This window comes from Mauremys reevesii, linkage group 11 (genome assembly GCF_016161935.1).
Source record: "Mauremys reevesii isolate NIE-2019 linkage group 11, ASM1616193v1, whole genome shotgun sequence".
Classification (NCBI taxonomy): Eukaryota; Metazoa; Chordata; order Testudines; family Geoemydidae; genus Mauremys; species Mauremys reevesii.
In genome coordinates, this window is record NC_052633.1 from 58,986,932 (window position 1) to 58,997,490 (window position 10,559).

At 39.7% G+C, this 10,559-nt stretch overlaps 1 protein-coding gene across 1 annotated transcript in view; it reads right to left on the reverse strand.

Moving 5' to 3' along the window:
- THSD7B (thrombospondin type 1 domain containing 7B) overlaps positions 1–10,559 on the reverse strand; it is a 733,398-nt gene that overhangs the window by 682,566 nt on the left and 40,273 nt on the right. The window lies entirely within an intron of this gene.

The following is a 10,559-nucleotide window of genomic DNA, read 5'->3' on the forward strand; positions in this document are numbered from 1 at the left end:
GTGTGTTTGTGGAGAACATAAACAAGGTAACATCTCAGATAGTTAAGAACTATATATTGACCACATCTACTGAGTTGATGTAATGGGTGCCACATTCTAGGTGTTTCCAAACCTGGGGCCATGCAATATTTCTGATATATGAAATATTAGCAGGCACCTCATCTCAATTTATGGTAGGAAATAAACATTGAGTCTAGCTGTCCAGTGACTCTACTACCTGCCTATTATTAACCATGTTGATCATGATAGCACATAAAGGCCAGCCAACAACAGGGCCCATTGTGCTAGGCACAGGACCAACAGAGTAGGAGATGGCCCCTGCCCTGAAGAGCTGTGGGGAGGGACATAACACACAAGCAGAGTGAACAATGTGCTGGCAGCAAACAGCATGTTAGTGCCATAAATATGTTTGATTGTGGGTTTTGCTTTGTTTTTGGGGGAGAGGGTGAGTTCAGAAGGGATAAATTAAATGGAAAGAAAAGGGAAGGGCAAGAGGATACTGAAGGAAAGGGGACTCAGGTGGCAGGACAGAGGAGACAAGGGTAAGAAGGGCAGGTGCAGAGTGAAGCTGAAGTAAAGGGACAGAGAGGCAGACGGTTGGAGCAAACAGCCAATCTGCACTGGGTAGAGAAAGCCCTTTCAAAAGTAGAAAGTTTTCCACATACCCAGAGACCTGAAGGTGTGGATTAGATAGTTTCAATCATTTCTAGTCAATTTATCTCATCTAATTTGGTAATAGTTTACTTTACAGGCCACAAATTTCATGCGAGTGCTCACTGCTTTCACGGTAACTGTGCCGCATTTAATGGCAATGGCAGTACCAGAGAATGCAATGGAAATTAGATGGTAAATAATTACAAAGTAAACAGTCACTTTTATCTTCTCTAATGATGTAGCTTCATCAAGTAAAACCCATTAGTTAGTTACTTACTATGGCCCAAACAGATCCCATGAATGAAATCGCATATTTAATATTTGCCCAATATATAAACAGTAAAATGCTACCTCTAATTTTTAGTAATGTTTACCATGTAAAAATGAAAAGCACACACTGAAACGTGAATTCTGCTGATAAGGTTAGAGCAGTGGTTTTCAACCAGGGGTCTGCAGATCCTTGGGGGTCCTCAGATTATGTGTCAGATTTCCAAAGGAGTCCACGCCTCCATTTTTTAGGGGTCCACAAATTAAAAAAAAGGTTTAAAACCACTGGTTTAGAGTATAATGATCAAGGACACAATAGTGTTATATATACAGATTTGCCCACTCAAGATGAATAGAAAATTAATTTGTTCAACATGCAACAAGGAATTCACATTCAATTAAGCAAATGAAATAATGAGTGTTTTCACTTACACAGAGTCAGAGATGAATCTATTGTCACAGTTATAGTGCTAGCTGCACCTCTGGTGCCTCTGTGGTCTCTGAGGTCATGTCTACACTACAGTATAACACCCTTGGCTGGCCCATGTCAGCTGACTCAGTCTGCGGGGCTCTAAAATTGTAATGTAGATATTCAGACTGGAGCCCAAACATCTATACTGACATTTTCTAGCCCCACAGGCCAAGCCAGCTGACATGGGCCAGCCAAGAGTGTTTTACTGCAGTGCAGACATATCCTGAGTGCACCCACTAAGGTGTCGGGTCTCAAACCTTTTTGCAGGGGGAGGAATTCCATAATTCTCCCCCTCTTAAGGGTATCTATACAAACATTTAGTTTGTGGCAAACCCATGAACCCCTTTGAGTGAACTCTGTTGATGGGAATAGATATGCATCTGTATAACTGAGGGCAGAATTGGACTAATATAGCTAAAATTAGAGTTATTTTTGGTTGGTCTGCTTCATATATGAAGACCCATACAACATGGTACAGTATATAGAAAATATAGGCGTTATCCCCAGATCTGCCATTTTTCAATGAAACTAGGTATTTATGCTGCACACATCACCAATGTATCTGAGAATCTTTATTGCAATATGAGATCTGTGGGAAATGTTTATTTTTAATCTTGTCAAAATGTGGCCAAAACATCACAAGCCTATAGAAAAGTCTTCTATGTTAGACTATTATAACAATTATTCATGGCCTTACCCTCTGAATATGCTGAGAAGGGTCCAACGTGAGGAAAAACACTGAAAACCTGAGAGCAGAATTTGGCCCTGTGTGACCTCAGCATGTTACTTCCATATTGAAAGAGCTACATTTTTTGTCTGTCAACATCAAATTGATTTTAAAATTGCCTTACAGACTTAAGACAGTGCATACATTTGTGACTTGTCTATTAATCTGAGTTGCTGACTCTACCTGAGATCATCTGATCCTGATCTATTGGAGACAGGGGCGGCTCCAGGCACCAGTACGCCAAGCGCGTGCTTGGGGCGGCAAGCCACGGCGGGCACTCTGCCGGTCGCCACGAGGGCGGCAGGCAGGCTGCCTTTGGCAGCGTGCCTGCGGAGGGTCCGCTGGTCCCGTGGCTTTGGCAGACATCCCGCAGGCTTGCCGCCGAATCCGCGGGACCGGGGATCTCCCACAGGCAAGCCACCGAAGGCAGCCTGCCTGCTGTGCTTGGGGCGGCAAAATACCTAGAGCCGCCTCTGATTGGAGACACAGGTTGGGTGATCTTTTATTGGCCTAACTTCTGTTGGTGAGAGAGACAAGCATCTGGTCTATTGATCATTCAAAAAAATGTGAATTAAATGGTATGTGTCTGCAGACCCAGAGTAAACCACTGGTTGCGGTTACAAATGCTGAGTTAACAGACTCATTTCAATTTCATGATCTATTATTCCACACAAACGTATCCTCTCTGGCAAAGGGCTCATCTACAACACAGAAACAAAGCTGTATTGTGGTTTACTGGAAAGCATCATGGAATGTATTTGTATAAATGAGCCTTTTCACCCTATTAGGGTGAATTGTTTTGCACTGATGATAAAATAAGCTGTATTAGCTCTGTTGCAAAGGTATGACAGTTTGATACTAGTTTAATAGTAAAAACTATTCCACACCTATTCCATTCCAAAATAGAAAAATAGAAATTTTGAAAAATAACCACATAAAATCTCTTACAGTATTCTGCCTGCATTAAGTTTATAAGTTATACAAATGGAAGATATAGTACATTGGAAATAGGACTGAAGCTTCACCAAGGCAGTAGCAATTTTGATAATGGTTCAGTAAAAATCCAGAATTCCCAGGGGCTTAAATATTAGTGGTTTACAACCATTATAAACTGTATCTTGACCTGAACACCATAATCACATGGTATTTATTAACATTCTAGGCAAAAGGGTAATTTACAGAAAGTGGCAACAGGGATAAGGCCTGGTCTACACTGTGGGGGGGGAAATCGATCTAAGTTACGTAACTTCAGCTACGTGAATAATGTAGCTGAAGTCGACGTACTTAGATCGACTTACTGTGGTGTCTTCACCGCAGTGAGTCAACTGCTGCAGCTCTCCTGTCGACTCTGCCTGAGCCTTTCACGGTGATGGAGTACAGGAGTCGACAGGAGAGCGCTTGGGGATCGATTTATCGCGTCTAGACCCCCGCTGGTTCGATCGCTGCCCACCGATCCAGCGGGTAGTGTAGACATACCCTTAGAGGCATGAACACACTTCTGTATCAGAAAGACTGAAAAGGCTAGGACTGTTTTATTTAGAGAGGAGATGGGTACATTAAAAAAAATGGAAAAAAGAAGGTAAATTCAGTGCTCCTGTTTACCTTCTTTCATACTTTCAGAGCAAGGGAACATTTAATGAAACCGAAATACATTTAAAACTGATAAAATAATTTTTTTCCACAATAAATAATCAATCTTTGGAACGCATTACCACAAGATGTCAGTGAGTGCAAGAGCTTATCAGAATCCAGGAAAGGATTAGGCATTTGTAGGATAATGAACATCCACAATTATATTAGATAGGATAAAAATGTAAGAGATATTGACCCTCATGTTTTGGGTCATCTGCCTCCCCCTAACTGCCAAAGGCTGGGAAGATGCTTCACCTATGGAAATGTCCCATAACTGTCCCATATTGGGATTTCTGCACCTTCTTCTGAAGAATCTGGTACTGATCATTATCAGAGACAGTATAGTGAACTAGATGGATTGCTGGTCTGATCTGGTATGACTTTTCTATGAACAGCCTTTTTTAAAAAAAACACAAAAACACAGCCCAGATGATATGACAATGGAGAAAATGCCCCCTTAAAATTACTTTAAAACTATTTACAGTGAACTGTTATTCCAAGGTGCTAAACCAACTGATTTACTATACCGCTTTCTTTGTCTTTTTACTTGTAAACAAGACCAACACTTTGACAATAAGGACAAATGTAGACCTAGCTTGCAATTTAAAAAAAAGCTGTCAACACTCCACAACTGTTGCTTTTATTACCCAACTCCTCTCCCCTCGCCCCCCCACCGCCCCAAAAAAAACTATTTCATTTTTAGCCATGGTAAATCACCAAATTGCTTTATTTCCAAAGAGAACTGCTACCTTTTAAAAAAGCCTTTGTATGCAATATATTCCACAGTGCTAAGCCTCATTAGTTTTGCTCCAGCATGCATGTGTTCTTTACCAGCATCCTTATTTTGTACAGAGGTATCCTTTAAGGAAATTGAATGCTACAAGGTCTATATATCAATGTTATGAAGCTGTATTTTTCATGAAATCTGTAAATAAGGTCAACATGATAGGGATATTCCAGAAGACAGATCCCTTAATAGTTTTTGAGAAACTGCCTGTTTCCCTGTAAAAAGTCAATTTACTTTTGACCCATACCTATTAAGCGGAATACTTGATATAAAATGAAGCAAAGTATAATTCCAGCACTTTTCATGGCTTTTGGTAAATATTGTTAGGCTGATGTATGCGAGTATAGCTACCCATAGCTAAAGTAGTAAGGTAATGAGGACTTGGGATGAAAATGAAAAGCAGCTCAGAACTTCCTTCAGGACTGTGGGACCAAGCCTGCTCCCACTGGAATCACTAACTTCAAAAGGAATAGGATTGGACTCTGTTTCACAGTTTCTTTTTCCGCCTGTCCCCCGTCACCAGCTCATCACAGCCTATTATTGCAAAAAATTATTGAACTTAGGTTAAAAGGTCCAGATGCTCTCCAGGTCAGTTGTGACTGAAAATCGTTATACCTTGATGACTATTCAGTGGCTTGTGAGAAATAAATTAATGGCTGAGTCCAGTTCCTGGTGAACAGCTGTCCACCATACAAAAATCACCACCATAATTGGAGTGACAAAGAAGGAGAAAAGGTGAAAGAGAGGACAGACAAAAACGGAGTGAGGAGGAAAATACAGGTATAGAAATACAAGGAACCAAGTGAACCAATCAAAAACAGCTTAAAAAAAAAGAGAATGGATCATAATAGTTAACAATCTAGTAGTTTTTTTTAAATCTCTAATCTCATCATACTGCCAGGACAGGATATTATCCTCCAACAGAGAACAGATCAGATATTCAAACTGATATTATACTTGGTTTTAGTGAAAGAAAGAAAGAAAGAAAGAAAGAAAGAAAGAAAGAAAGAAAGAAAGAAAGAAAGAAAGAAAGAAAGAACTCACATGCACAAAAGTGAGCAGAATTGAACAAAATGCCTGCACAAAGATTGGAGAAAGGAGAAGAGAAGCAAGAGATGGACAGCAATAACGACACGATCGCACACACAAAAACTCCCATCCATCTTTGTGGGACTTTTGTGCGCATAATGGCTACATAGTCCAACTGGTGAGAGCTGGAAAGACAAGGTTGACAAAAAATAGATTTAATGAAAAGAAATGGTTGTATTTCACTTATTGAATTGTCATGGTGCTGGGCAATTAGTGCACAGCAACTTGAGAAGTCGGTTATTTCTTTTAAGAGAGAAATGAGTGGCCAGCAGACATTGGATCCATAAATTATTCTAATCCACTTTTATTTACAAGTGTGCAGTTTCTGAAGATGGGCTTTGAGCAGAGGTAGTTTTAGCAGTAAAAGCAGCACAGTTGTCACCAACTCCGGTTTGGTGACTCTCAGCTTTCCTTTCTACCAACACAGACCAAAATCTTTATCTCTCTCTTCTTTAAAACTCCACATATATTTCTTTCTTGCAAGGTTTTAATTCAGGACTCAGAGTCTTTGTAACCCTAACTAAAAAACCATTAAACTCCTTTTGTTCTTATACTCAGCCACATGTTCTCAAGGATCATTCAGGTGGGGAACCCACCTGCTGGGTCTTGGAGCCAGCTTGACTAAGATTTCCTTACAACACCAAAGGAACTAAATAATCACTTTGTCACTTTGATGGCACTTATTTTACTGCAAAGGGACCCTCTTAGAGACAGCCCCTAATTGCTTAATTGCTGTCCAGCAAAGACCACTTGCTTTTCACTTCTGACTAGCACTGCAATGGATACAACCCTGTTTGGGGAAGATCTGTATGTGAGTTGGAGATAACTTGTTTTATAAAATGAATCTGACCCTTACCGCTTTTGCAACAATATTTTATATCTAGTTATACTGCTGGCTAGTTCTGGTCCATCAACACCAACCAGAACTAATCAGGACTGTAGCATGGGCTCAATGTCCAAATCCTTGTGTAGGAGGAAGCCAGAAGAAGAAAAATTAACATTTCTGCTACCATAACCAATAGTCCTCCAGAAGTAGGAACGCACACACTAAATGGTGGTGTGTGATACCATCTGTGCACTTCACAAGATCCAAACAGGATGCTCGTTTAGAACTGTTCACCCATCTCTTATCCCCCACAATCATGCTCCACTGCTCAGCTTTTCATCCATGTGTATCTATGCATCTACCCTGTCATACACTTTAGTCCTACATTTTTGTCTAACAGAGTCACTCACTTGCACAGTGCCTAGCAGAGAATCTAGCGAGGGCCTGAGGTTGCCATCACTATATAAATTATATACAAGGGTCACTGATACTCCAGGTGTTTGTGGGGTTTTCAATCTATGTTTTTGCTTTTCTCTGTTACTAAAGCCTCTCTCTTGACTGGAACAATGCAGCCATCATTTCTTGCTCCACAATCCAAGAAGGCCATAAAAGTGCTATTCCAAGTGCACCGCTTGAACTCACTCTCCCGGACACTTTCTGCTTTTTAGCATCCTGGCATGTGTTCACACGCATTCCAACTCACTGCACTCTAACATACGCTCATTAGGGGAATATTGAAATCTGCCTCCATTCAGGACACCTCTGTCTGGAAAATATAAACTGCAGTGTAAAGCCTTGAGTGGCAATGGCTTCTATCTGGCAGTATCTCTAGCTTTCATCAACTGCTGGAAGAGATCAGACACAGAATTATGACCATGATGAATAAGATGATGACAATTTACTAATATTATTCCTCCTCATTGATTGGCTATCAATATCAGAAGTATGTGAGCAAAATAAATGTATTCTTGTGTACAAGTAAACTGTATCTCCATGAAGTCCATGTAACAATGGAGGCAGCATGTTCCATTGGATAGAATCAGGAATCGTTGGTACGATTCCCAGCTCTGCCATTGATTCTCTGTGAGAATTTTGCCAAACTAGGTTTCCCCAGGTGTAAAATTGGTATTAATCCTTTGTAAAGCACACAGAGAGCTGCCTGTGAGAATTGCTAAGTATTATTATTACAACAAGCTATTTGTCACAAACATGCCTTGTTATTTCAAGTGACAAGCCCCTGAACTATATTGAAATGGCTTGACACAAAGTTGTGAGGGAGCAACAGAAGCCAAAAGGAAATCTCAAACAAAGCTTAATGTCTAATTGAGTTTAATGGCATTTTATCTGTAATCCAACGATGTAAAAAAAGCCTCTAAAATGTGCGCACATTTTTGCTTTCTAACAGAAAGTTTTACCCTGATGGTAGGTCAGTCTTTGTTGGCAGCCTGCACTAAGTTTACTAATGTATCTATTGGAGTGGTTCCAGCTTAAAAAAAAAAGAGTTTGGTTTATATTACTTGTTTTGTTTTGATCACTTCTCTCTAAAAATCTCACACAATGGGCTAAATCAGATTCAGTGGTAAATGCTGAAATACTATAAGGAGTCCAAATGGCTGTGGATTCTTCCCATCTGTCATGGGTTGCAACTAGAATACTATACTAGCAAAGTGATATTACTTTCAAACTAAAAATAAATCATCAAGCCAAGTCTGTGTCGCTAATCCTGTGTGTGTTGTCCTACCAGTGACCTTTCCCTGGCCAGTACAAATTATACTCTTTAGGGAATTCATAGAAACTCACTCTTCTTGCTAGCTTGTTTCTGTTCTGCTTGTGAACCAAGGCAGCCAGCTACATCATACTGAACCAACCATGTTAATGTACAGCATTATGGGTTGTTGTGCTGCTCTCCATTATGATATGGCCCAGCTACTGTCGTACTCATATCTCTGAACTTGTTTACTAGTGATCTGTAAAGACTGACACTGGTTTGGTGTAATGGTAAAAAAAGAAGTGGGTAAACTAACCTAAACTAGACTCCATACTGCTGAAGTGGGTAAGTGCCATCTGTGTTTACCTCCCCATACGCTAGTGGTGGGAGCTCAAGACTGCCCTGTGCTCTGTGTGGTTGCAAGGGAGTGGGAGGTAGGGAGCCTCTTTACAGACATGCACAAAGACGATTTGAGCTGGACTAACATCTCAGCCCTTGCATCATACTCCTAACAGGAATAGGGCTCATGTAAAGCTCCCTTGCTGGAATGTATGCTCCCTTTCAGCAGCAAGAACTAAATGGGTGTGCATACATGATGCTCCATTTCAGAGGAGTGACAAAGTCTACTCCATGGCAGATTTCCTCATCCTCCCATTAAATCCTGCCACGTACAGGGCAGGCAGGGTCAGAGCTGCTTCTCTGTTCACCATCCTGTGCTAGGCAAAGCAAGATTCAGCTAACCCATTATAAACATGATTTACAATGGAGATGCTGGTACAGCCTTATTGACAGGAATGTTATGATTAGTATCAGATAATACAAATACCCATAATGGCTCATAAGTTGAAATGGTCTGTTTAGCACATAGAAAACACATTTGCAGAAGAGTGCAATAAACAAACTCATCAACCAATAAGAGAAAACTGCTTCATTTGTATTTTAGAGAAATCTAATCAGTGATTCAGAACAGGAGAGTGAAACACAAATACTCAGTAGAGTGGGTTGCCAAGCAAAGTGTTATTCATGACAGACTGTTTCATATCACATTAAATTACAAAAATATGAATACCTTTTATTTACTTATGGTCTGATCTTCAGAGACTGTAAACACCCATGATTCCTATTGACTTCAGCTGGAGTCATCAGGTACAAAAGCACATCTGAAATATGCCAAAGGTGCCCACATTGGAAGTACCCAAAATAACAGGCTATTTTAAAAAAAATTAGTTTATATGACTGGCTCAAGGTCCCACAAGACATCTGTGGCAGAGTCTGGAAGAAGACTTGGGTCTCCCAGTCCCATGCTTGAACCAAAAATCTTATCTTTGTTTCCATGCTTCTTCTGAAAATGTCAATTTGCATGTACAAATCTGCAGCTTGCCTATAGAAACTGGTGCCCATGAAGTTTTGTGAGTGAAAATTTAAAAAGTTGACTATTAAATTCTCACTGTTCATATCATCTACTTTCTTCAAAACAAAGAACCATAACTTCTCATCAGTTTCATAGAAGTTTATAGTAACCAATAGGTGCACAAGTGAATAATGTTTTGTTTACTCCAAAAGTCATGAGAAAGAACTCTGATAAAATTTAATCAGAATGCATCGCTAATTGTTCCCTTTACTATCTATGTAATCAAAATAACTTTAGGAGTTAGCTCTGTTTAGTGTAGCCATCCTGAAAATGGCACTGTTCAAATCAGGAAGATGGGAATCAATCTTCAGAATTCAGATCCAGTTCCCATTTTCAAACATACCACATTTCATGGTTTTAATTCAACCTCAAAGAGAGGAGCTATATGTAAAGGTTGGGTCTAGATGTGGGTTGAGATTTTAACTTCCCCAGATTTTAAGTGGCTGAGTTCAGACTCACATCTGTCAGAGAGATTACAGATTTTCAGAGGCAGACAATAAGCCTGGAGAGGGGACATTTGAAAATTGTTTGTTATAACTTCTAAACAAAGAAACATGTTCCCGTCTTAATAATAATAATAAAAATAAAATACACTTATACCACAAAGTATTTTTTTAAATAAATGTCCATGGTTTGAAAGAAAAAGAAAAATAATCATACATTTTTAAACAGAAAAAAATAAAAATCAGCTGAACTATAAGCATTGAGAAAGATGAAGATTTTGACACACGCACTCCTGGAAGTATAAGAATGGGATTCATGTGGCAGGCTCCAACCGTTTGCAGACATGAAAAGGATTACCTTTGAAGTGTAAAGATCAAAAAACATTTTTTCAGGTAATAAGATCTCTCTCAGATGGATTTCAGTAATAGGAACTGGCTTCTCTATAGTGAAGTAATAAAAAAAAGGAGCAGAACACAATAAAACTACAGCTAAGTCATTCACCCTTGGATACTCAGCATAAGGTCTCCCAAAGTTATGAATGA